The sequence below is a fragment of the Leucopleurus acutus genome, assembly GCF_964270905.1.
Source record: "Leucopleurus acutus genome assembly, chromosome: 19".
In the NCBI taxonomy this organism is placed as follows: domain Eukaryota; kingdom Metazoa; phylum Chordata; class Mammalia; order Artiodactyla; family Delphinidae; genus Leucopleurus; species Leucopleurus acutus.
This window is the reverse complement of record NC_139161.1, coordinates 57,855,186-57,877,702: the sequence shown is the minus strand read 5'-3', so window position 1 is coordinate 57,877,702 and position 22,517 is coordinate 57,855,186. Positions and strand designations below refer to the sequence as shown.

The window sequence follows — 22,517 nt, the reverse complement described above, 5'->3', positions numbered from 1 at the left end:
AGGTGACCTGCATCGCTTTTGGGTGAGGAAGGTGAAACTGATGTGAGAGTTTCTAATCTTTCTTCCCTTCTGTGGCAGCCAGTGGTGCTCGAGATGGTGCCTCGGCCAGCTGGGTCCCTGGGTGGCTTGTAGAGCAGAATCTCCCACCTGCTCCTGTTGGACGAATGGCGTAAGTGAGCAATAAACTTTTGGTGCGTGAAGTCACTTGATTTCCTGGTTAATTTGTTTCCATAACATAACACAACGTAATAGCCTCTTCTGACGAATATAGGTGCACACCTGACAAGTAATACTCAAAAAACTCTTAAGTCCTAATTCAGTAATTTCTCCACTGTTCCATGCTATTTACTTTTGCAAGGAAAGAAATTGGAATCTGGTCCCTTAGTGCAGCATCACCAATTCTAATCAGAACAGACAGGTGAAGTTGACCAGGTGAAAATTCAACTAGGAGAGTCCACCTCCATCTAAAGGGACAGGAGCTTCTCATTTCCAGCCACTGTTGCCACTCAGGAATGTGGTTCCTGTGTTGCTAGGGTTTTCAGTTTTTTAAGAGGAATGGAAAATCTGGATGTTTATATGAAATCTGATCTTTTAATGTTTGTAAATTAAATTTTAAAAGAAAAAAAACATGTGAAGTCAAACTGAGTATGTTTGCAGGTCAGGTTCAGCTGTGCTAACTTTTGTGGCATTGCAGTGATGTTCAAACTAGTAGAGCTCTTTCTTCTAAGTCTTGGGTCAAAGCTGAATATCTGTAATGAGCAAAGCAGAGCTGCTCTAGAGGAAACAGGTCTGGAGGTTCTGGAATCACCCGCTCAGCCCTAACTACCATTTTCCAAGGAGCCCCCGAGCCACTGTTCGCTGCAAACCACTGCTGGGAAGGTGAAACCAAAGTCTGCCTGCTTTTGAGGAACACATTCTCAAATCATATGTCACATACATTTTTCAATTAAAAGTAAAGTTGAAATAATATCAAATTCTTGTGAGAAGCAGGAAGCATTCCTTAAAACCTTAATATTGTTATTCTAAAAGGAAAAGAGCAATCCTTCCTTCCTGAAGAAGTTAAATTTAGTGCCAAGAAAAAGTGTAGTCTTATATATCACTTTTCCCCACTATGATTAATTACAAAATAATAATTAAAGCAGTCATGGTCAGAAAACCGAAGGGCTACAAAGAAATGCAAGTCTTATCCCACTCTCAGTTCTGCTCCCCAGAATCAAACATCTTCAACTGCTGCAGGTTTTGTATTTTGGGTATTTACTTCCATACTAAATAAAATGCTTATTGTTTGTACAGTGTTTCTTGACTTATCAACTTGCTATAATAGCTGTTGGCTTCCTGCTAAGAAAAATGAAGATTTAACTCAAACCCCTCCCCCTCATATAGTTTGAGCACTTCCCCCCCCCACTTGTTTGTAACATTAAAGGCTTAACATAAACCCCCGTTTCTTATTCCTTAAGTTATCTGATGTTTAACTGTTTTCTCTATTAGTAATTTGTTCAACTGCAAGTAACAGGAAATTCCACAAATAATAGTGGCTTAAACAAAAAAAGGGTTTGTGTGTTTCTCTACAAAGGAAGTCTAAAACTGGGCACTTGCTGGTGTTGATGCAGTTACTAAACAGTTCCTCAGAAAGCTGGTTTTTGTCCCCATGCTCATTGCCTCAGGGTCACAAGATGACTGTCACAGCTGAAGATGACTCATCTGTTTATAAGCAAGGAAGGAGAGTGGAGGTCCCCGTCCTATCTGTTCCCTTTTAGCAGAAAAGCAAAAGCTTTCTCAGAAACCACTGTAGACTTTTGCTTCTGCTTGCTTACATCTCATTGGCCAGAGTGGTGTCACCCAGGTGTATGGAAGTCTGGAAAAGCAGGTATGAAGGTGGGCACATGGCTGCCTTGAGTAAAAGTGAGGTTTTGTTAGGGGAGAAAGGAGAAAGGGACATTGGGTAGGAAACTGGCAGCGCCCACCACATACTTCTCATGGGGGCTCTATGTAGAGGGCACCGGCTGCTGCTGTGGCTGGTGCTCTCAGCACCGTTTCTACAGTAAGTAAATAGCCTTGGATCTGGATGGCCTTTTCAAAGCCAACTTTTGATGCAAAGCCATTAAAGCACTGTTTGGTGAAATAGTTCTGTGAGGGCGTAGGCTGCTGTACTCTTATGTCTATATTCTTACTTTAATGTGATTTGGGGGTTGGATTTAGGATGTTTAGAGCTACACCCTCGAGTTCTCTCGAGGTGGTGCTGCCCCCAAGGGAGGGTGTTTTTGTAAATGTGTTAATCATTGGTTAGCAGGATGATTGGTTATTTTAGTGGGCGGAGGCTAGGGATGCCTGGAGCTTGTAGCGCATAGGACAGTCCTGTACAACCCCAAATTGTCCTACATCTCTATAGCTTCCATGTGTCCCATGAAAATTATGTATATGACAGTCCTGCTATAAAGAAAGGAAAAGCAACCCCTGACAGCTGTCAGCTGGAGGCTGACCTGGCCCTTGCAGCTAGGCTCTGGTGTTCTCTCTGAACATGAGTAATTCTCTACGACACCAACATCTGACAAGGCTGCTCTGTGACCATGAGGCAGCAAGACAAAAATGAGGACGCTTTGTAGTCATGTTGGAGCATAGAAACAAGAATACTGTGCAAACTACAAAACATGAAGAAACACCCCCTCTCCTGGCCTATGCGGAGACTGCTGCTGCTCTGCTGAGAATGGTCTTAGACCACTGTTCTTCCTACCACCTAGATGAAAATTACTAAGGTACCTACTCAGAATTGCTTTGCTTTCTGAAAGCACCCAATCTGGAGTAAAACTATGGGTCATGGAACCCTGCTTGAAATCCCCTAACACAGGCCCAAATTCTCTGATAAGCCCGTCCTAGCGCCCTTGTACTGAGACACCCCATGGTGTGTGGTCTTCCTTGTGCGAAAAGTGCTAATAAACCCACTTTGGTTCAGCCACAGTTCTGTTCCGCATGGTCTCTAGCTGGTGAGCGTTGACACTGATTAATAATTATCTGAGCTTAGACTGTAAGTCCTTTTTTGTTGCAGATTTGCAGCACTTGACTTACCCAAAAACGTAACTCTCAAGTGAAAGAAGGTTGTACTCTTTCAGTACCTTACCAAGAGTGTCTCACCAGTTTGAAAACTGTCACCAGTTTTCGTGTCAATGTTGCTCATGGCATTTGAATTGCAAGTTAAAACCACTGCAGCTGCATTAGTCTGCTTTGTAGTGGCCACATATACGGGAATTTTATGTATATTTGCGAGCACCCGACTGTGTGTCACATGCATGTGCAGGATTTGCATGCCCAGGAAAGACCCGAAAAGGCCCTAATCTCTCATCTCTAGATGGTCTTGAGGCTCTGCACAGACAGGAAATAAAGGCTTAGGTAGAGTTGTAAACTTCTGGAGTGTTGAAGGTGTGCCCCAATACACATGAGCCCCTCAGCAAAAGGCAGAAGACTTATTTCAGGTGCTTAAGGAAATATCTGCCTGATTATTAGCTGAAGATGAAGCTAACTGAGTAGAGATTTCAGTGGCTACATGTGACAAAGAGTACGGATTTACAGAATTAATTCTGGAAAGTCACTAAAAAGCCTGCAGCCACCACCACAATAAGCATTAAAGGGAAGGGGCCACAAATCTGGTTTCCAGAGTTGCCACCTTATATTACTGAAATCGTCCAGTTTTCAACAACAAAAAATTATAAGACATGCAAAGAAACAAGACAGTGGCTCGTACACAGGAAAAAAATATTCAACAGAAACCTTCCCTGAGGAAGCCCAGATTTTAAATCAGCTGTCATATATGTTGTATGTTCACAGATCTAAGAGAGACTTTGGGCAAAGAACTAAAAGAAAGTAGGAAAATGAGCTGTGAACAAAATGCAAATATCAGTAAAGAGATGAAAAATTTATAGAAAGGAAGCAAACAGAAACCTTTGGAACTGAAAAGTATGGTAACTGACATGAAAAATTCACTAGAGAAGTTCAACAGTCAGATGAAGGAGAACAACTGAAAATAGGACAATTGAAATAATGCAGTTTGAGGAGCAGAAAGAAAGGAGAATGAAGAGTGAATATAGCCAAAGGGACCTGTGGGACCATCAAACATATCAACATATATGTTATGGGAGTCCCAGGACACAAGAGAGAGGCAGAAAGAATATTTGAAGAATTAATGGCTGGAGACTTCTCAAATTTCATGAAAGACTTGGGGGGAAAAAAAAAAAAAACCCTACATTAATCTGCACTTTCAAGAAGTGCAACAAATTCTAAGGATAAATTCAAAAGAGATCCACATCTAAGCACATCATGGTTGAATTGTCAAAAGCCAGTGACAGAATATTGAAAGCAGCAAGAGAAAACAATCCATCACGTATAAAGGATGCTCAATAAGATTAAAAGCTTGCTTCTCATCAGAAACCATGAGGTCAGATGACACATTCAAAATAGACTTTAAGACAGAAAGAATTGTTACAAGCGACAGGACATTACATACTGATAAAAGGGTCAATCCATCAGGAAGACATAACAATTATAAACATATATGCACTTGACAACAGAGGTCCAAAATGCATGAAGCAAAAGGTCAGAGGATTGAAGAGAGAAATAAAAAACTCAGTAATCATTATTACTAGTGGTTCACTATTAATAATTTAATGATTAAGAGATAATCCATATAAAATATTCAGCATAGTCCCAAGCATATGGTAAGCACTCCATGATGGTAACATACTCAGAAAGGAAAACAGAGTTGCTTAGCTAGTTAAAGGTGGAGCAGTCAGGAGGTCTAACTCCTGGTTGAGTGGCTTCCTTATGATTTAGATTCCCATCCAATATGTGGCATGGAGAATTCAAATGGAGAAAAGCGGTCAGTTGCAGGAAAGAATGCTGATTCTTTTATTTTTTATTTTGCTTAGAACAAGTTAGAGATTGTAATATTATAAGCTGGTAACTTACTGTAGTGTTCATTTACAATTTATTGTCTATTCAGAGCACATCTTGTTATTTATGTTTTTCAGATAGTTGTTGAAATCCAACAATGCTATGGACCAGTCTTCACGGTAAACATTTCTTTTAGGATTATCGCCTTTGTCTGCACGCCCTTTTCTTCTTTTGCTTGTAACTTGTGCATTGTCCACTAGATGGCAATACACCAACATAAAATGGAAAGGAAACAGCCATACTGTAGCATCTTATTTACTCGATTTAGTGGGAAATGATAGTTTTCCTGGGAAATTAGCCTGCAAGTAGTGGGTTAGGACTAAATCCATGCTTCCTACTGTAGAATAAGTTAAAAGCAGTGCTGATGAATGAATAGATGCTGAATGACTAAGTACAATCATATATTTAGTGCTTACAATGTACCAGACCCCAGGATAGGTACTACATACAGGATACGTGTCTGCTTTCCTCATATCACCACCCCCCTCCCTCCATTGAACAGATGGGGACTCTGAGGCTTAGAGGGTCAGTAGCTTTCCCAGGGTCATACAACTAGAGAGAGATGAAGCCAGGACTGGTCAGTGGCAGGGAAAGATGATGAGTTTGAATTTAAGATATGCTGGGTTTGAAGCCAGTGGTCACATCCAAGTACCAGAATGCAATGGAAGCATGGAATTCTACCTTAGGATTGGGCAGAAGCTATGAATTTAAGAGGCATCTCTGCAGAACAGAGTTGAAGTTGTAACAACATATGTGGGCTGTTTTGGGCAGAGCGTCTGTTAAAGAAGAAACAGCTGAAGTGTAATCCCCAAGGAGAAGGTGATGGCAGAGGGTTAGGGGGGCGAGCACTGGTGGCAGACAGTCCTGAGTTGAAGTCCTGGCTTCACACTTCCTAGCGGTGTGTTCTTGGGCGAGACAGGTGACCTCTTTGACCCCTTGCATTAACCTCAGGAGGAAGATGCTATCTCCATTTTACAGGTGAGGAAACTGAGGCTTGCAGAACATAAGAACTGACCCAAGGTCATGGTGCATCTAGTGCATGATGGCTCTAAGATTCAGATCTGGAGGGTCCGACTTAGGCTTACACCGTTAAGTACGGCATGTGAGGCTCCCCCAGTCGTAGCGCGTAGGACACTGGCTAGTAATGCCTCGTGTATGTGTGAGTCTCCTTGTACCAGTCAGAGGAACAGACCAGTAGGAGATATAAATGTAAATTATATCTATAGATCTATGTCTGTATTTACATCTTATGGATATATTCCTTGAAATAAACTCTCCATATCTATATCTACCTACCTAGTGCATGTACACAGACACACACACACACACACACACAGACACACACACACACGCATTTATTTCAAGGAATTGGCTTATGCAGCTGTGGGAGCTGGCCAGTGCTGGTCAGTATGGTAGAACAGCAGGCTGGGACTCCTGGTGAGGAGCTGATGTTTTGGTCTTGAGCCAACTTCCTTCTTCCTCTGGAAACTCAGTTTTGCTCTTAAGGCCTTTTAACTAATTTGAATGGGGCCGATCCACATTCTCCAGGGTAATCTCTTTTACTTAAAGTCAGCAGATTGTGGGTGTTGACCACATCTACAAAATGCTGTCACAGCAACACCTGGATTAGCGTTTGATTAAAGACCTGGGTGCTGTAGCCTGGCCAACTTGACACCTAAAACTAACCATCACTCTTCTCCAAGTGGTCTGCAAACGCTGCGACAGCATGAGGCTCTCTTTCTTGTTGACCAATGCCAGGGACCCAGCGGCACCCAACAAACCTCATTTGAGTGTGTACTGACGCTCCAACAGCCTGGGCGGAAGTGAACTTTCAACTGTAGACCTGGAGAGCTACAGATTTTCGGTGTCTTGAGTCACATGTTACCTCCTCTGGGGCCCCCTGGATTGAGCAGCAAGAAATGAAGATGAAGTAACTAATGGTCATCGCCAGCTGGGGCCAGGAGCAGGGCTGCTGCCACCACTAAGAGCCGGGTGGGGGTCCTTGTAGAATGCTGGGTGTCCGCGGTCTCTGTTTTTAGGTTTCTGCTGGCACCTGTTTCCAGCCACTGATGCTACTTGTCTTTGTTGGGATGAAGGCACAATGTAGCACAACCTGTGAGGTTAGGTAAGAGTGGATAACTGTGGATCTATGAGTGCCTATGGTCACTGAAAGACCAGCCCTGCATGCGTCCTTCTGAGGCCTGGCAGCCTCTTCTGATAAAATATGGAGACAGCATAGTGGATGCCACCCAGATGGTGGAAGCAGCCACCAAAAATTAGGCTAAAAAATGCCATCCTTCGGGGAGCCTTCTTGGGCATCTGGTTTCATACCTGCCACCACTTCAGAGAGGATGGCATCACCTCTTGCTTGAAGAGCATTTAAACACATCTTGGAACACTTGCTCACCTTCTCCTCTGTCTCCTCTGGGATCTCGTCACGCTGCCCTCCTAGAAGCATGGACGCATCCCTTCGTTAGCTGTATCTACAGAAGTAACCTGACGACAACCAAACTCATCTTGATACCCTAAGCCCTAGGACAGAGGCGGGCTGTGGCAGATGCTGCTCAAGGCTTGTACAGATTTCAGAAAGCTTTTTAAAAAACAGGGGTGGTGGAGGCAGAATACCTGCCAGGACTGAGTTGTGTCCCCTCCCTGGCTCCCCCAGTTCTATGTCGAAGCCCTAACCACCGTGACTATTGGGAAGTAGAGCTTTTTGGAGGTAATTCAGGTAAAATGAGGTCAGAAGGGCGGGTCCTAATCTAATAGGATTGGTGGCCTTATAAGAACAGGAAGAGAGAGATCTCTCCATGTGCACATGCCAAGGAAAGGCCATGTGAGGACACAGAGAAAGTGGCCATCTGCAAGCCCAGAAGAGAGCTGTCATCAGAAGCTGAATACGTTGGCACTGTGATCCTGGACTTCCAGCCTCCAGAACTGTGAGAAATGAATTTCTGTTGTTTAAGCCACCTCATCTATGGTATTTTCTTATGATAGCCCAAGCTGCCACTGCAATACTAATCATAATGAATTGTAATATTTTAAAGCTTGTCTCATAGAGGATGTGAAACGAGCCAGAGAAACATCAAGGAAGGAAAGACTAGTTTCCCTGAAGTCTCTTCAAACACCTAGAAGAAAACAGGGAAAGGGCTTTCTGAGTCAAAAGGATTCCTTGTGCAGGAGCGTGGAGCATAGCATGCAGATGCTTGGGCATGTGCGCGCACGCGCACACACCACTGTGTGCTACAGCCACGGGAGATACCTCATTGTTCTTCAGATGTGCAAGGCTTTGTTTAGCAAGACATCTTTTAAATATTCTGGATATTTATCCCTTGTCCATGACATGTGCTCTGTAACTTCAATTTTAATAACTTGGTTTAGGATGTTTTTGGGCATAACAGCTTTAATAAAATATGTAGTCAATTTGTCAGCCTTTCCTTTTATGACTTGATTTTTCAGTATTCATTTAAAACACTTGTTCCTTAAGCAGTGCATAGTGGTACTCTATATTTTCTTTTAAAATGACAATGTAGCTTTTCATATATAGCTTTTTAAATAATCCAGAATGTATTTTGGTATACAGTGTGAGACAGGAATCTCTTTTTATCTTTCCCCAGATAGACAGTTAGTTGTCTCAGCACCTTGTACAAAACAGTTCAGATTTTTCTCTCTGATTGTAATGCTGCTTATGTCAAATATCAAGTTTGCCATATGCACAGGTCTATTTTTCTTATTTATTTGGAAGAGTGCTTTATATATTCTGGATACTAATCCTTTACCATTGATATATGTTGCAAATGTTTCATCTCATTTTGAAATTCTGATCAACAGAAGTTTTTACTTTTAATGTTGAAATTATCAATTTTTAATGGTTTCTTTTTTATGCATCATATTTGGGAATCTTTTTCTTACCCTAAGGATATAAAGATATTCTCCTAAAAGTTTCATAACTTTGTCTTTTACCTTTATGTGTTTAAGCCTCTAAGATGAACTTTTTTTGTATGGTATGAGATAGAGATCCGTAGTAAATTGTATTATTTTAAAACAATTCTTCCTTTTCTCTGTGCCCTTGCCATGGCTCACTGTGGGCAGAATATACTCCACTTTCTGACTGTCTTTGAACTTAACCATGTGACTTGCTTTGGTGAATGGAATGGGAGCAGATATAATGTGTGCCCCAGCCAACAAGAGACTTTAAGTGTGCTATGTGGTTTGGCTTACCCTCTTGGGTTCCTTACCTGCAACATGAGAAGTGCGTGCCCCAGGTCCCCTCTTCTCCTCCAGCCTGGCTCAGAGAATGAGAGACAGCTGGAGCAGACCTGACTCTGAACTGTTAGATGTCACAGCTGGCATACAGACCTGTATGTGCGTGAGAAAGAAATGTTGTTTGTTGTAAGCCACTGAGAGCTTGGGGCATGTTTGTTATACAGCATCATTGCAGCAACATGGCTGACTAACACTAGATTTAATTTATTGTTTTTTCAATATGGATAACCAATTATTGAAATATCCATCCTTACCACATTGATCTCCAGTACCAATTCTGCCACAAATTAAACTTCTGCACGAATGTGGGTCTGCTTCTGGAATCTCTTTTCAGTTCCAATTCTCTATTTGAGTACTTACTTTACCATTTTTAAATATATTTAATTGGGTTTGATTTTATATTTTACTTGTTTTATTTATTTTAAAATGAATTTGTTTATTTTTGGCTGCATTGGGTCTTAATTGCTGCACGTGGGCTTCCTCTAGTTGCGGTGAGTGGGGGCTTCTCTTGTTGCGGAGCACGGGCTCTAGGCGTGCGAGCTTCAGTAGTTGTGGAACACAGGCTCAGCAGTTGTGGCTTGTGGGCTCTATAGAGCAGGCTCAGTCGTTGTGGTGCATGGGCTTAGTTACTCTGCAGCATGTGGGATCTTCCCAGACCAAGGCTCAAACCCGTGTCCCCTGCATTGGCAGGAGGATTCTTGACCACTGCGCCATCAAGGAAGTCCTTATTTTATTTTTAATTTAATATTTTACTGAGGTATAGTTGATGTACAATATTGTATAGGTTTATATAAATGGCGTGTAACCTTTAAAAGTTGTGAATCACTATACTGTACACATGTAACTTAAATAATATTGTACATCAGCTATACTTCAGTAAAAAGGTTACACTCCATTTATAGTTATTACAAAATGTTGGCTAGATTCCCTGTGCTGTGCAGTATATCCTTGTAGATGATTTATTTTATACGTAGTAGTTTGTACCTCTTAATCCCCTACCCCTATCTTGCCCCTCCCCACTTCCCTCTCCCCACTGGTAACCACTAGTTTGTTTTCCATATCTGTGAGTCTGTTTCTTTTTTGTTATGTTCACTAGTTTGTTTTATTTTTTAGATTCCACATATAAGTGATATCATACAGTATTTGCCTGACTGACTTATTTCACTTAGCATGATATCCTCCAAGTCCAACCATGTTGTTGTTGATTTTATATTTTAAAAGAATATTTTTTGGGGCTTCCCTGGTGGTGCAGTGGTTGAGAGTCCGCCTGCCGATGCAGGGGACACGGGTTCGTGCCCTGGTCCGGGAAGATCCCACATGCCACGGAGTGGCTGGGCCCGTGAGCCATGGCCGCTGAGCCTGCGCGTCCGGAGACTGTGCTCCGCAACGGGAGAGGCCGCAACAGTGAGAGGCCCGCGTACCGCAAAAAAAAAAAAAAAAAAAAAGAGTATTTTTCATCCATGTTCATGAGTGAGACTGATCTGAAATTTTTCTTTTTCAGATTGTCCTGTTGAGTTTTGATATCAAGGGTATGACTGCCTTGTAAAGTGAGCTGGCAGGCAGGCATTCCCTTGTTCCCTATATCATCCACTTCTTTTAACACTGGAATTATTGTTTCCTTAATAGTTGGTGGTACATTGGAAGAACAGCCTGAGCCTTGTGTTTTCTTTGTGGGAAGGCATCAAGGTCACGTTACCCTCATAAAATCAGTTTGGGAATATTTCTTTCCTTTGGAACAGTTTGTGCAAAATGTGAATTATCCATCCCTTGAATGTTAATAGAAACTACCTCTGAAACTCTAGGTAGGGTGATTGTGTGTGTGTGTGTGTGTGTGTGTGTGTTAAATTCCTAATTTGATTACTTTTATTGTTATTAGTCTGTTCAGGCTGCTTTTCTTGAGTCTGTTCTTTATATATTTTTAAGAGAGTTGTCCCTTTTGCCCAGTTTTGAAACATGGGAGTGAAAACATGATCAGGCCGGAGTTTTAGAAAGATCTCTTGGTCAGGTAGAGTCGCAGGCACTAGAAAGCACACATTTTCCCATTTACACTTTAATTTTAGGTATGTGTTTGGGAGGCTGGGGCTTAGAGGGAGGAGCTCTGGCTGTGTCTAACTTGGTCCCACCCCCGTCAGTGTCCAGGTTCTTTCCTTGTGGGTGTGGAGCTCCATCACTTTTAACCTTGCTAATCCCTTCAAGCCTGGTTTCCTCATCTGATAAATGGAGGTAATAATACCCACCTCACAGAATTGTGAGAATTAAGTGATAACATATATGCCAGCACCTGTATAGATTCAGACGCAAAAAACCCTTTGGAGAGCTCCCGGACCAGACATTCTGATGGGACTCTCAACTGGATGGATCTCTAAAAACGCTCAGAAATAGCTCTCAAAGTCACAAATGTATGTTGTGGGGACTTCCATGGTGTGATAACGAGGCCTGGACTTAACCTCCCATTGTGAACAGTTGGAAAGCTGAACAGGATACATAAAAGGACTTTTTTCTCCCAGGCATCGGACAACAGGTGGTGCACAACTGTGGTGCCTGAGAAAAGGGATGACAATGAAGTGAGCCTTATAATCTCCTGAGCTTTCTGCCTGGAGGCAATCTGACACCAGGATCAGGGAGGAGGAGCCCAGAGAGAGGCAGGCAGCCGCCTTGAGTTGTGAGATCAAAGAAGGTCCAAAGAAGCCAGCCCAGGGTAAGTTAGGTGATCTGAGAAAACCAGGTCACCTGGAAAACAGGGCAAGTCCTGGGACTGCTTAACTGGGAGCAGGAAAGGCGCCGACCTCAGATGAGTGGTGTTCTTCATGCTGTGTATGGCCCTGGAAGACAGAATCAGGACGGTTGGATGGAAATTAGGAAAAGAGGTTTGGGCCGAGCCCAAGGAAACACTTTCTAGGAGTCGTGGTTGATTGGGTTGGAGCGGCTGCCGTGCCCGGCTGGGCTGATGAAGGGACTGGGCAGCGTGCCAGGTTGTTGCCGAAGGTGGTTTTGCAGGGGGACAGGGGCTGGGCTCAATGCTGTGCAGGGCCCAGTCCCGAGGTTGATTATGGTTTGGTTTTGATAGCCTGGCTTCTGTAAGAGGCAGGCGACAACTGATTGCATTTAAAGCCTGATGAGAAAACTGAAAGTCCCTGAAAGCCCCACCCCATAAAAAAACAGAGCAGTTTTCCCTACGCATCATTTGTATTTGTATCTTAATTTGATCTCTCACCTCCGTGTGTTTCTTCTTGAAGGCAGGGACCATGGCACATCTATGTTTTCATGTCCCCCTCCCCTCCCCTCCCAGGAATAAACCCCGTGGTTACCAGGTGCTTTCTCAATACCTGAGCGTAGGGGCTTGGCCTGAGGAAGGGCTGGCAGACGTGCATCTTGTGTGCTGCCCTTCCTCCTGTGCCCCGGCGGACATCGCTAGTCAAGCATGGAGTTCTTTTCCACTGAGCTCAGCCTCAGCCATGGCTCTAGACTGTTGCTTCTAATTAATTAGAATTAGTGCTGACAGTGTTTAGCTCTCTGCCATCGTGGGGCTGAAGGAATGCTTAGGATTCAAAAAGCACAGTAATATCCTGTCCTGGTCACAGTCTATGTTTTTCACCAACGGTCATCTGCTTTCCAGTACGTGGGCACAGCTGGCATGCTGGTGGTCTGGCTGAGAGCCAGGGGTACATTTTGGGGGCACTGAATGCTAGGAATGCCTTGGGGCTGATGGAATGAAAAGGCTTTGGAACTTGGATGGGATATTGATATAGCATCCAGGCTTGCAACCACGTAGGGTAGGAGGTGGGACTTGATCACATCTCTGAACCCCTTACTTTTGGGGTGGAGCCTGATGCGATGTTGGCCTCCCACTTCAGACTGTGAGCACCTGCAGATGTTCCTCTTGGGTGAGGATGATTTCAGCCTAATTGCACTGCAGTAGAGAGAGGGCAGGTGTGAGACTCAGCTCTGAGCTCATGTTCTCTCTCTCTGCCGCCTACCAGGTGAGCAGCCTGGCTTCCACCTCTTTGAGGAGGAGGTGACAACATCACCTGATAGTTGTTTGGAGATTTAATGAGAAAAACTAGGTTATGTGTCAAGCACACAGTGGATATTAAAAAAAAAAAAAATGACCAGCACGAACATACTGTTCACTGTGTGTCGTTTGCTGCTCTGTGGGGTATAATGAACGCATAGATTAATTCAGTCAATGCTCAGAATAACGCTGTGAGGTTCTGTAAGTATCACCCTAACTTGATAAGATGAGGAAGCTGAGGCTTAGAGCAGTTGGTTCTACCCAGGGTCACACAGCTGGTACTTGGTAGAAACAGGGTTCTGACCCAGAGCCTGTGCCCTTAGCTGACACTCCCCGTGTCGCCAGCGTGGCCACCAACACGCATACGTTGGCCACCAGCTCCATGCAAGATGCTGTGTTAGGTACTGGGTGGACAAATATTAAAAAGATACATTTGGGAATGAGTGAACGGGGACATGAAATCGAGTAGGACACAGTTTGGGGGCCACAGAAAGCTTGTAACCAGTGTGGGGTGATGGGATAGGGCAGGAAAGGAGGGTCCCACGGAAATGACCAGCACTCAGTAACCTTCCAGAAATCTCTGCAGGTAGATTATTAGATAGGCACTCTAGCTTACGGAGCCGCCTGTTCTGAGTTTGCTGGGTGTGAACTGACTCACCGGGGCTTGGTCAGCACTTGGTGATCGGACCCTGCCGCGTTTCTGAACCTGCACCCCTAGGGTGAGAGGCTGCGTGCCCACCTCGCCAGGCGGCCCGAGGTGGGCAGGCACGCAGGCTCGTCTAGTCCAAGCTTTATGCCCAGACTGGTGTCCTTACAAGAAGAGGAGATTAGGACGCAGACACACGCAGAGGGACGACCAGGTGAGGACACAGGCAGAGGGCGGCATCTAAGCGCCCAGGAGCGAGGCCTCGGGAGAAACCAGCCCTGCTGGCAGCTTGATCTCAGAGTCCTCCAGACTGTGAGGAAGTCAGTGTCTTGTCTGAGCTGCCCGGCCTGTGGTGCTTTGTTACGGGGGCCTGAGCCCACTCCAACACTAACCATTTTCCATCTCACCTCTCACACCAGCTTCCAGACCCCTGGGGTTCCCTCCACAAGCACCGCCAGGCTTTCTTTCTGTTCCTGCTGTTGCCTCTGCTCTGGCGCCCTGCTGTGGCGGCCCCAAGCCTCACCGTGTCTGGAACCTGCAATCTGCCCTGGAGACAAGAGACTCCAGAGCAAGGGAGATACTGATGAAAGATGGGATTTAGGATAATTACAGTCTCAACCCCTTGGTGTGCTGTTCAGAGGCCTGTCTTCTATTACCTGGCCTTTCTGGATTCTGGTTCTCCACAAGCAAAAATGATTAAAAAAAATACTCCATGATTTCTCTCCTCTGAACCCAAGTGACTCTGGTAACATTTCGTCATAAAAGTCACATCCAGCGTAGTAGCCGGTGTCTCGCTGCTCAGGCCCAGCCCCCCAGGGAGGCCTCCCGAGTGGAGAAATGCTGCTGCTCTGGGTGGCAAGTCCTCCACGGAGCCTGGCGCTGTGCCCCGTTCACCCAGGTGCTGGTTCTGGGTCAGGCGCCCCCAGGAGGGATACCGAGATGACGATTCTCCTGCAAGCCTTGTGCTCCTGGTGTCCGCACAGCAGTGGGAGGAGCAGGCTGGAGAGGGTGTGGTTTTAGGCTGAGTCCCGGAGGGGTAGCTTCAGCCTGTTTCTGAAGGGGAGCCCTGGAGTGTCAGCTAGGCCTTTGTAAGTTTTGAGTGCGTCTCTGGGAGCAAAGAGCAAGGGAGCCGGACTCTCTGGGCTCCTACCCATCAATCGCTGGCCACGGGCCACACCCAGCGGGGGTTGGAGGCTCCCCGCCATTTCTGGCTGGTTCTGGAAGAGCCGCTCCAGTAGCCCAAGGGCAGCTGTCCAAAAAAGACTTGCATCTGTGGGCTGTTGGAAGGAAAAAGCCCCCCGAAGCCAGGGAAAGGATGCCCCCCAACAGGGAAGGGGTCCCTGGGACTGTGGGCAAAGCTCCCAACTGGGAGCTCCCTAAGGCCAGGGTCTGTGTTTTGACGTCTGCATCCCTTGCAACCAGCACGTCTGACACATAACAGGTGGTCAGTAAGTGGACGTGCTGTGGACTGAATTGTGTCTCTCCTGAGATTCCTGTGTGAAAGCCCTGACCCCCAGTGGGAAAGTATTTGCAGACAGGGCTTTGGGGAGATGATTAGGTTTTATATGAGGGTATGAGGGTAGGGCCCCCAGGATGGGATTTGTGCCCTTATAAAGAAGAGGCACCAGAGCTCGCTCGCTCGCTCTCTGTGAGGACACAGCTAGTAGGTGACCACCTGCAAGCCAGGAAGAGGGCCCTCACTGGAAACTGACCATACTGGCACCATCATCTTGGACTTCCAGTCTCTAGAACTGTGAGAAAATGCGTTTGTGTTGGTTGAGCTGCCTCGTCTATGGGGTTTAGTTCTGGCGGCCCGAGCGAAGACCAGATGGATGAAGAGCCTGCTCCAACCTGAGAGGAGATTATTTTAGTTTTAAAGGGTGTGTTTGCTGCCAGATCGATGGTCCACGTTCATCTTTGGAGTCTGAATCCATAGGCCCGAGGGAAGGCCCTGGGCGAGCCCCCCGAATGGGAAGGAACGTCTTCTTGGCGGCGTCTCGATGCCGCGGTTTCTGGCAAGTGATGGCCGCTGGTCTCTGTGCCTCTCTCACTGTCGGCCCCTGGATTCAGAGCCCATCTGAGAACATCAGAGAAGCCACTTTCTCCTTTCAGCTCCTTCTGTTTTGTGCTGGGATCCAGGCAGTGGTTTACCACGTTCAGTTTTCAGCATCATGAACTTTTGCCTTCCCTGTGTCGCCAAATGTATTTTAGTGTGAATTAGGAAAAGGTTGCCTGGAGGGTGGTGAGACCCAGGTGTCCATTTTACCTGTTTCAGACTGTTTACGGATATGTTGCTCACGTCTTGCTAGGAGCAGGCAGGCGATTCCAAGAACTAAGCATTCGGTAGATGCCAACTCCTGGCTGAAAAGAACCCTTTGTCCTGCAAGTTGATGCCGGGAACGGGAACCCTCAAACTATCAGTCAGAAGGGAAAGAAAGCATTTTATCTTTTTTGCTTTGAAAATGTAAATTGAGAGATTTAAGGTTATAAATCGTGGTCCTCTGGGTAGAATCTTGGCTGTTTGGATAGAATCTTAGGACTGGATGGCCTTATGGGCCCTGATGTTCAGTTCCCCTCTGAGGCTCGAACACCCTCTGTATTTCTTATTCTTTCCAGTAGTGAAAAATCTAAATAAAGAAAATGCATAACTGTTTTAAAGAAGAAATGCCCAATTGTTTTCGCACAGAAAGTTTCTTAAAGCACAGTTTAAAATTCAGTCCACTCTCAGGATATTTTTAGTGTCTTGAGAATGTTCCAGATCGCTGACTCAGTAAGCCCAGGCTCTTAGAAATGAGTGTTTTTAAACCCCACAATGTAACATTGTCTAAGGTCCTTGCCATTTGAGTCTGACCGTACAGTGCGAAGTCGGCCCTGGTTTCCTATGGGCTGTTCTCAGCCTTTCTGAGCATCCAACACCCCCCAACTCAAATCTGATGATAGAGCAAGTTCCGGGCATAGCATAGAGAAGAGGGGACCTGTGGTGGCGTGTGAAAGAACAGAAGGTTACTGTGTTCATGTCGGTCAGAGCCGCAAGGGCCCCCGAGCTGGTGGAAGCCAGCATCCTCACGTTGCTGAGGAAGAAATGAAAGCCCAGGGAGGGCCAGGCACTTGGGGAGGCCTCACGGTGCCCATTTGCTTCCCTTCCTTCAGCTACCCGAGCGGGGGAGTGGGGGGCCGGCTCCCTCTTGGCTCAGTGGAGCTCCTAATCCGGGCACCTTCCTTTGGTGCAGTTAGGTCTGGTCACGGTGGTAGCATTGGTTTGCTTGACACACATGGATGCCTCAGGAGGTGGTAAACAGGGAGTGTGACCCAGTATTTCCAAATCTGAACTATGTTGCATTACACAAAATATCTCAATGATCTATGGGCTATTTAAAATTTCTCTATCTCTCTTTCTCCCCCTTCTCTCTCCTATCTATCTATCTATCTATCTATCTATCTACCTATATATAGTGCTTATCTAATAATCAATATGCACCACAGAGAGAGAATGCTCCCAGTAGTTTCGGATTGTAGCAACACAGATCACTTCCAGATGGGAAGCTCCCATTGTACCACCGGATGGGACCATGTACTCCCCTTCTTTATGAGCCTCTGAGCATTGCAGGGGTTGTGTGGGCTCTGTCATGGTTACTGGTGCTGGAGAATCCCCCCTGGAGCCTTGGCCTCTTTGAGTCACCTCAGGGAAAGCCCCTTTGGAATCCCAGGGAGGCAGACAGGATCTGGTCCCAAAAGAAAAACCTTAGATCTCATGATGTCTAGCCCACCGATGGAGAATGCCAGGGCGCATATAGAGCCCAACTCAGAAACACTGTGGCAAAGGTTTTATACACGAGACCCGTCCCCCTGCCCAGTGTGTCTTCCCTAGTCTTTTCCTAATCCCAGCCCTTTTGCCCGTAGCAGCCCACATCCCAAGGAAAACGGAAGAGAAGGCTTCCATGGTTTGTCTTTGCTGGCTCTTCCAGTAACCATTGTTTGTGTCAGTAGTTCTCCAAGTGGGATCCCAAGACCAGCAGCACCACCGTAACCTGGGAGGTTATGAGACGTGCAGGTTCTGGAATCCCACCCCAGCCCTCTGAGGATGGGGCCAGGGATCTGTGTTTAACAAGTGGTCCAGGCGTCCTGATGCTCACTGAGAATCACTCCTCTACATGAGTGCTAATGCAGCTGTACTTTCCAGCTCCTTGAGTCTCCCTTGCCCTTCTATAAATTAAGTCTGTTGTTGAGCGTATTTAAAGGTATCGGATTGCCGAACTTTTACATATCAGCTGTTGTAAGTTATTTTTACAGAGTCACAAATACTACTGAAGAGGGGAAATGAGCAGTATTACAGCGGCTCCTGAGCCGTCAGGTGGAGGCAAGGGAAGCCCATCCTGTGAACTCAAGGCCATACTGATCTGGAGGAAGATAGAGACTGAAATGATTTTCTGATTAGAACAAAGAGACAAGGGAAAATGGGACTAATTAAAAACCCCTCTATCCTCCGTCTTTGTAGGACTACCATTATCTCTATTGGTACTTTATATGATTCTAATTCTTCAGGACCTAAAATCAATTCCTTTGGGTTCCTGGAATCTGTAGAAACATCTAGGATGCTTTTTTCTTTCCTGCTATGATTTATTAATGAACTATTTATTATAAGATTCAATCTTGGAAAGATGAAAAGGAAAAACTTATAAGATTTAATTTTTTTTTTTTTTTTTTTTTTGCGGTACGCGGGCCTCTCACTGTTGTGGCCTCTCCCATTGCGGAGCACAGGCTCTGGACGCGCAGGCTCAGCGGCCATGGCTCACGGGCCCAGCTGCTCCACGGCATGCGGGATCTTCCCGGTCCAGGGCACGAACCCGTGTCCTCTGCATCAGCAGGCAGACTCCCAATCACTGCGCTACCAGGGGAGCCCATATAAAATTTAATATTTATAAATTGAGTTGGTTACAAAATCCCAGAAGTGTCCATTAATTCACCTTTAAAAAAGTATACACAAAACACACTTTTATTTAATACATAAATGTCCACATCTATTATACGGTCTTTAGAAATTGCAATAAGATCATCTTGATGCTTTTTTTGCCCTATATTCTGTTTTCTGATACTAGTAATGACTTAACGATTGGACAGTCTCTGAAGGCTTCATTGGGGCAAATTTATGCCTTGAGATCAGGGACTGTCTCTCTTATGGTGATGCATTGGAGCGAAATAGGACCCTTGTCCTTGATGACAGTGAGCACTTCCCAATCTGTAATGTCATTGTTTGCCCATAATAACCTCTCACAGTTGTCTGGCTCTGAGGTTTTCAAAGCTCTTTGATGTTCAGTCTTGTATTTTGTCTTTATAAAATACCTCTAGTGGAGACAGGGTATCTGTGATTAACTCTTGTGATCCCATTTCCTTAGCTGTGAAGCGTGGGTGGTGGCTTGTCCAAGGTCACATGACCTGTGGGTGGCTGCCCCTCCCATTATCCTTCTTAAAATGAAAAGGGCCAGTGACTCTGGTTCTCCATTTTTAAGGAAAATACATTAATACGTGTAAAATCTCAGGTGTGTGGTTAGGACTTGGTAAAGATTAGCTGTTACTACCTTGTCATTGTTCAATGTGGGGCATGACAGAGGGATGAAGTGGCTTTCTGGTGACAGCCAGGCCATCAGAGAGCTGGAACTCTGGGGTGACTGGGCCCTCAGCCCCGAACTCTTTCCCTGAACCACGGGGAGCGGACATATCCGACCCATGAGGAGGGCTCCCCGGATTGCATCTTGTCTTGCTTCGTCCGTTTCTGCTTTTATCTTCCTCCAGCCCGTGCTCTGCTCCACCACTCCCTCCCCTGGGATTTGATGCCAGAGCCTCTGACAAAGCACAGAAATATTTACTGAACATGTACTGCATGCAGAACACTGTCCTAGACACGGGGTGAGGCAGCTATAAACCAGGGCCTGTGTTTCATTAATTCTAAGTAGCACTTAAAACACATTCCAACAGCTCTGAAAGCACGGTGTGTCTTATAACCTATAGCTTTGGGTGCACAGAGAGAAACAATAGGGAAGCCATGGGGAGGGGCACGGGGAGGTGTTGCAGGAAGCGGGACCTCTTCCAGGGCCTGAGAGTGGGCTCTTGTCTAACACTTGGAAATGGATTATCCGAGGAGACACACCTGCTGATGAAGCAAGAGGTTTCATTGGGAAGGGGCGCCCGGGTGGAGAGCAGCAGGTCAGGGAACCCAGGAGGACTGCTCTGCCACGTGGCTCGCAGTCTCGGGTTTTATGGTGATGGGGTTAGTTTCTGGGTTGTCTCTGGCCAATCATTCTGACTCAGGGTCCTTCCTGGTGACGCACGCATCACTCAGCCAAGATGGATTCCGGCAAGGAGGATTCTGGGAGGTTGGTAGGACATGGGGACTGGCAACAGAGGGATCTGGGGGCTTGTGAGCCCCGTGGAAAAGTAACAGGGAAGAGCTAAATTGGACTCCACGTTGGATCTGCTTCTTTGACTTTAACCTTTGCTTTTCTTTGCTTTTGTCATTATAATGGTACTTAATGACCTGCCTCAGGGAACCTTGCCCACCTGTGAATGGCTGCAAGAAAAAAGAAACTAACACATCCCCTCACCGAGGCCGGTCATTCCAGGCGATGTTTTGCAAGACTGATGGCCCTTTTACTTTACTTCCTCACTGCCCTCTCTGATTCTATAAAAGAAACCGGCATCCAGACCCCCGATAAGACGGTTTATCGGAGACACTAGTCTGCCATCTTCTCGGTCTGCCGGCTTTCCGAATAAAGCCGTCTTCCTTGCCTCAACACCTCGTCTCCCATTCATTGGTCTGTCATGTAGCGAGCAGAGCAAGCTTGGACTCGTAACATAAAGAGCAGCTGGAAGTCTGGACGCTGGAGACTGGTGTCTGAGGAACGGGAGCGCAGCTCCTGGCCAGGTTGGAGCAGGACACCGTGGGCAACTGCAGGGCCCGAGCAGGACACAGCCCCCCTGGCCCACGTGTCTGGGGTCCGAGCGGACATCAGTGGCCTGTGGTGTCTCTCCATTCCTTCCAGAGGCTTTTTAACAAGGCAGGACCATCATTTATTTCCACTTGCTTCGTTTACTGCAAATTCCCCTCCTCCTCTAGATTTCACCAGGCCACACACTGACTAGGTAATTGAATTTGCACAGCGTCTTCTCTTGGTTTGTTTTGTTTAACACGAGGTTGGAAGCACAAATCTCCACTCTTCAAAGGATTGGACGTTAGAAACAACCCAGCTGGGCTCCAGACTGGAATTAACAGCAAAAAAAGGTTGATAGAAGTACGGAGGTAGCAAAATGAGACAAAGAGGGCTGTCCGAACGCCCCACAAATCTTTAGTGCTCGTCACCGTTCATTTCTAAGGACTGAAGCGTTCTCATTCATGGAACTTTTGCCGCAAGGACCTTTGATGGAATTCTTCCCCCCAGAGCTTCTGAATTGAGCTGGTCGCCGGAAACCTCCAGCCCCACCCTAAAAGCCTCCTCCTTCCCGCTGAGCTTCAGGCCGCGGCCATCGGGTGGCGCCACCTGCCTGCCTGGGCCAGGGGTGGGGTGCGGGGCAGGCCGCGCCAGGCTTTCTTCAGGCGCCTGGAACTCATTAGCGACGCCCGCAGGTCTGAGTCTTGTCTCCTTGGAAGAGACGTGGGGAGAGAGAGAAACAGCCTGAAACACCGGGGAGGGGAAGAGAGGGGAAGAGGGCCGAGCAGACGCAGAGCAGCCCGGCGTCTTGGAGGGCAGGGTGTGCCTCCGCCCCTCGCTCGCCTCCAGCCCCACCCCTGGCACGTCCGCTCCGGTGGACGGGGCGCACGGCCTGGAGGAAGGAAGCGGTGAGCCAGAGGGTTCCAAACAAAGGGTGACATGACAGGGTCCCCAGAGCGCAGGGCCTGCCAGCCCCCCTCATACTGGCATGGCGGTCCCTCCTAGGCGGGGACCAGGAGGGAAGGGTGGAGGCCGTCCACCTTCCTCCTCTGCATGCATACCCTTGCTTCCGAGGGTGACTGATGGGTACAGCTGAAGGGGTCCAATTCCAGAAACTTGCTATGTCACTCAATCACCCCTCCCCGCCTTGGATTTCCCCTTTTATTATTTTTCTGGGCCTTGATGGTGGAAAGTGGTTAGTGCCTAAAAGCCTATGTGATCCGTTGTCCAGTGAGGTCCAGGCCTCTTTCTGGGTGGGGACAGGGGGCAGAGGGGGACGGACATGGGGGCAGAGGGCCAGCCAGGCACCCTCTCCAGGTAGGGAGTGAGGTCCAGTTCTCCCTCTCCTTCTTGCGGCCAGAGATGCCTTCGTGGCTACGGTGGACGGGAGCTCTGCCTGTAGCCCTGCCCGCTGAGCGGTTGTTTACCCCTGCTTTCAGGCAGGTGGCACCCCCTGAATCTGGTTGTCTCACCCTTCCCACCTAAACCACGTAGTTTTCAACCACTGCGGCTGGCTGCCTCGCTGGGGACAAACTCATCGTTCTCTCACTGCTCCTGAAGGCTGTGTTTTGGCGAAGCGTGTGGAAGTGTGTTCAGAGCTGTGAGCAGAGCTCCAGGCCAGGCCAGGCTGGCTTTTTGTGAGACTCTTCTCTGGCCCCCTTCCCCAGGGGCTCCCTGAGGAAATATCATTAGTAGCAGGTCACAAGGCTTCGGACTGGGGGCCTGCTGCAGC

General features: G+C 46.8%; 1 protein-coding gene across 1 annotated transcript in view; it reads left to right on the top strand.

Annotated features, from left to right (window-relative positions):
- Window positions 1–5: 5 nt before the first annotated feature.
- TEKT3 (tektin 3) overlaps window positions 6–22,517 on the top strand; it is a gene marked incomplete at its 3' end in the record, with an annotated part of 183,109 nt that continues 160,597 nt past the window's right edge. The window contains exons 1-3 of the mRNA XM_082861471.1: window positions 6–169; window positions 5,019–5,060; window positions 11,712–11,902. The remainder of the gene's footprint in view (window positions 170–5,018; window positions 5,061–11,711; window positions 11,903–22,517) is intronic.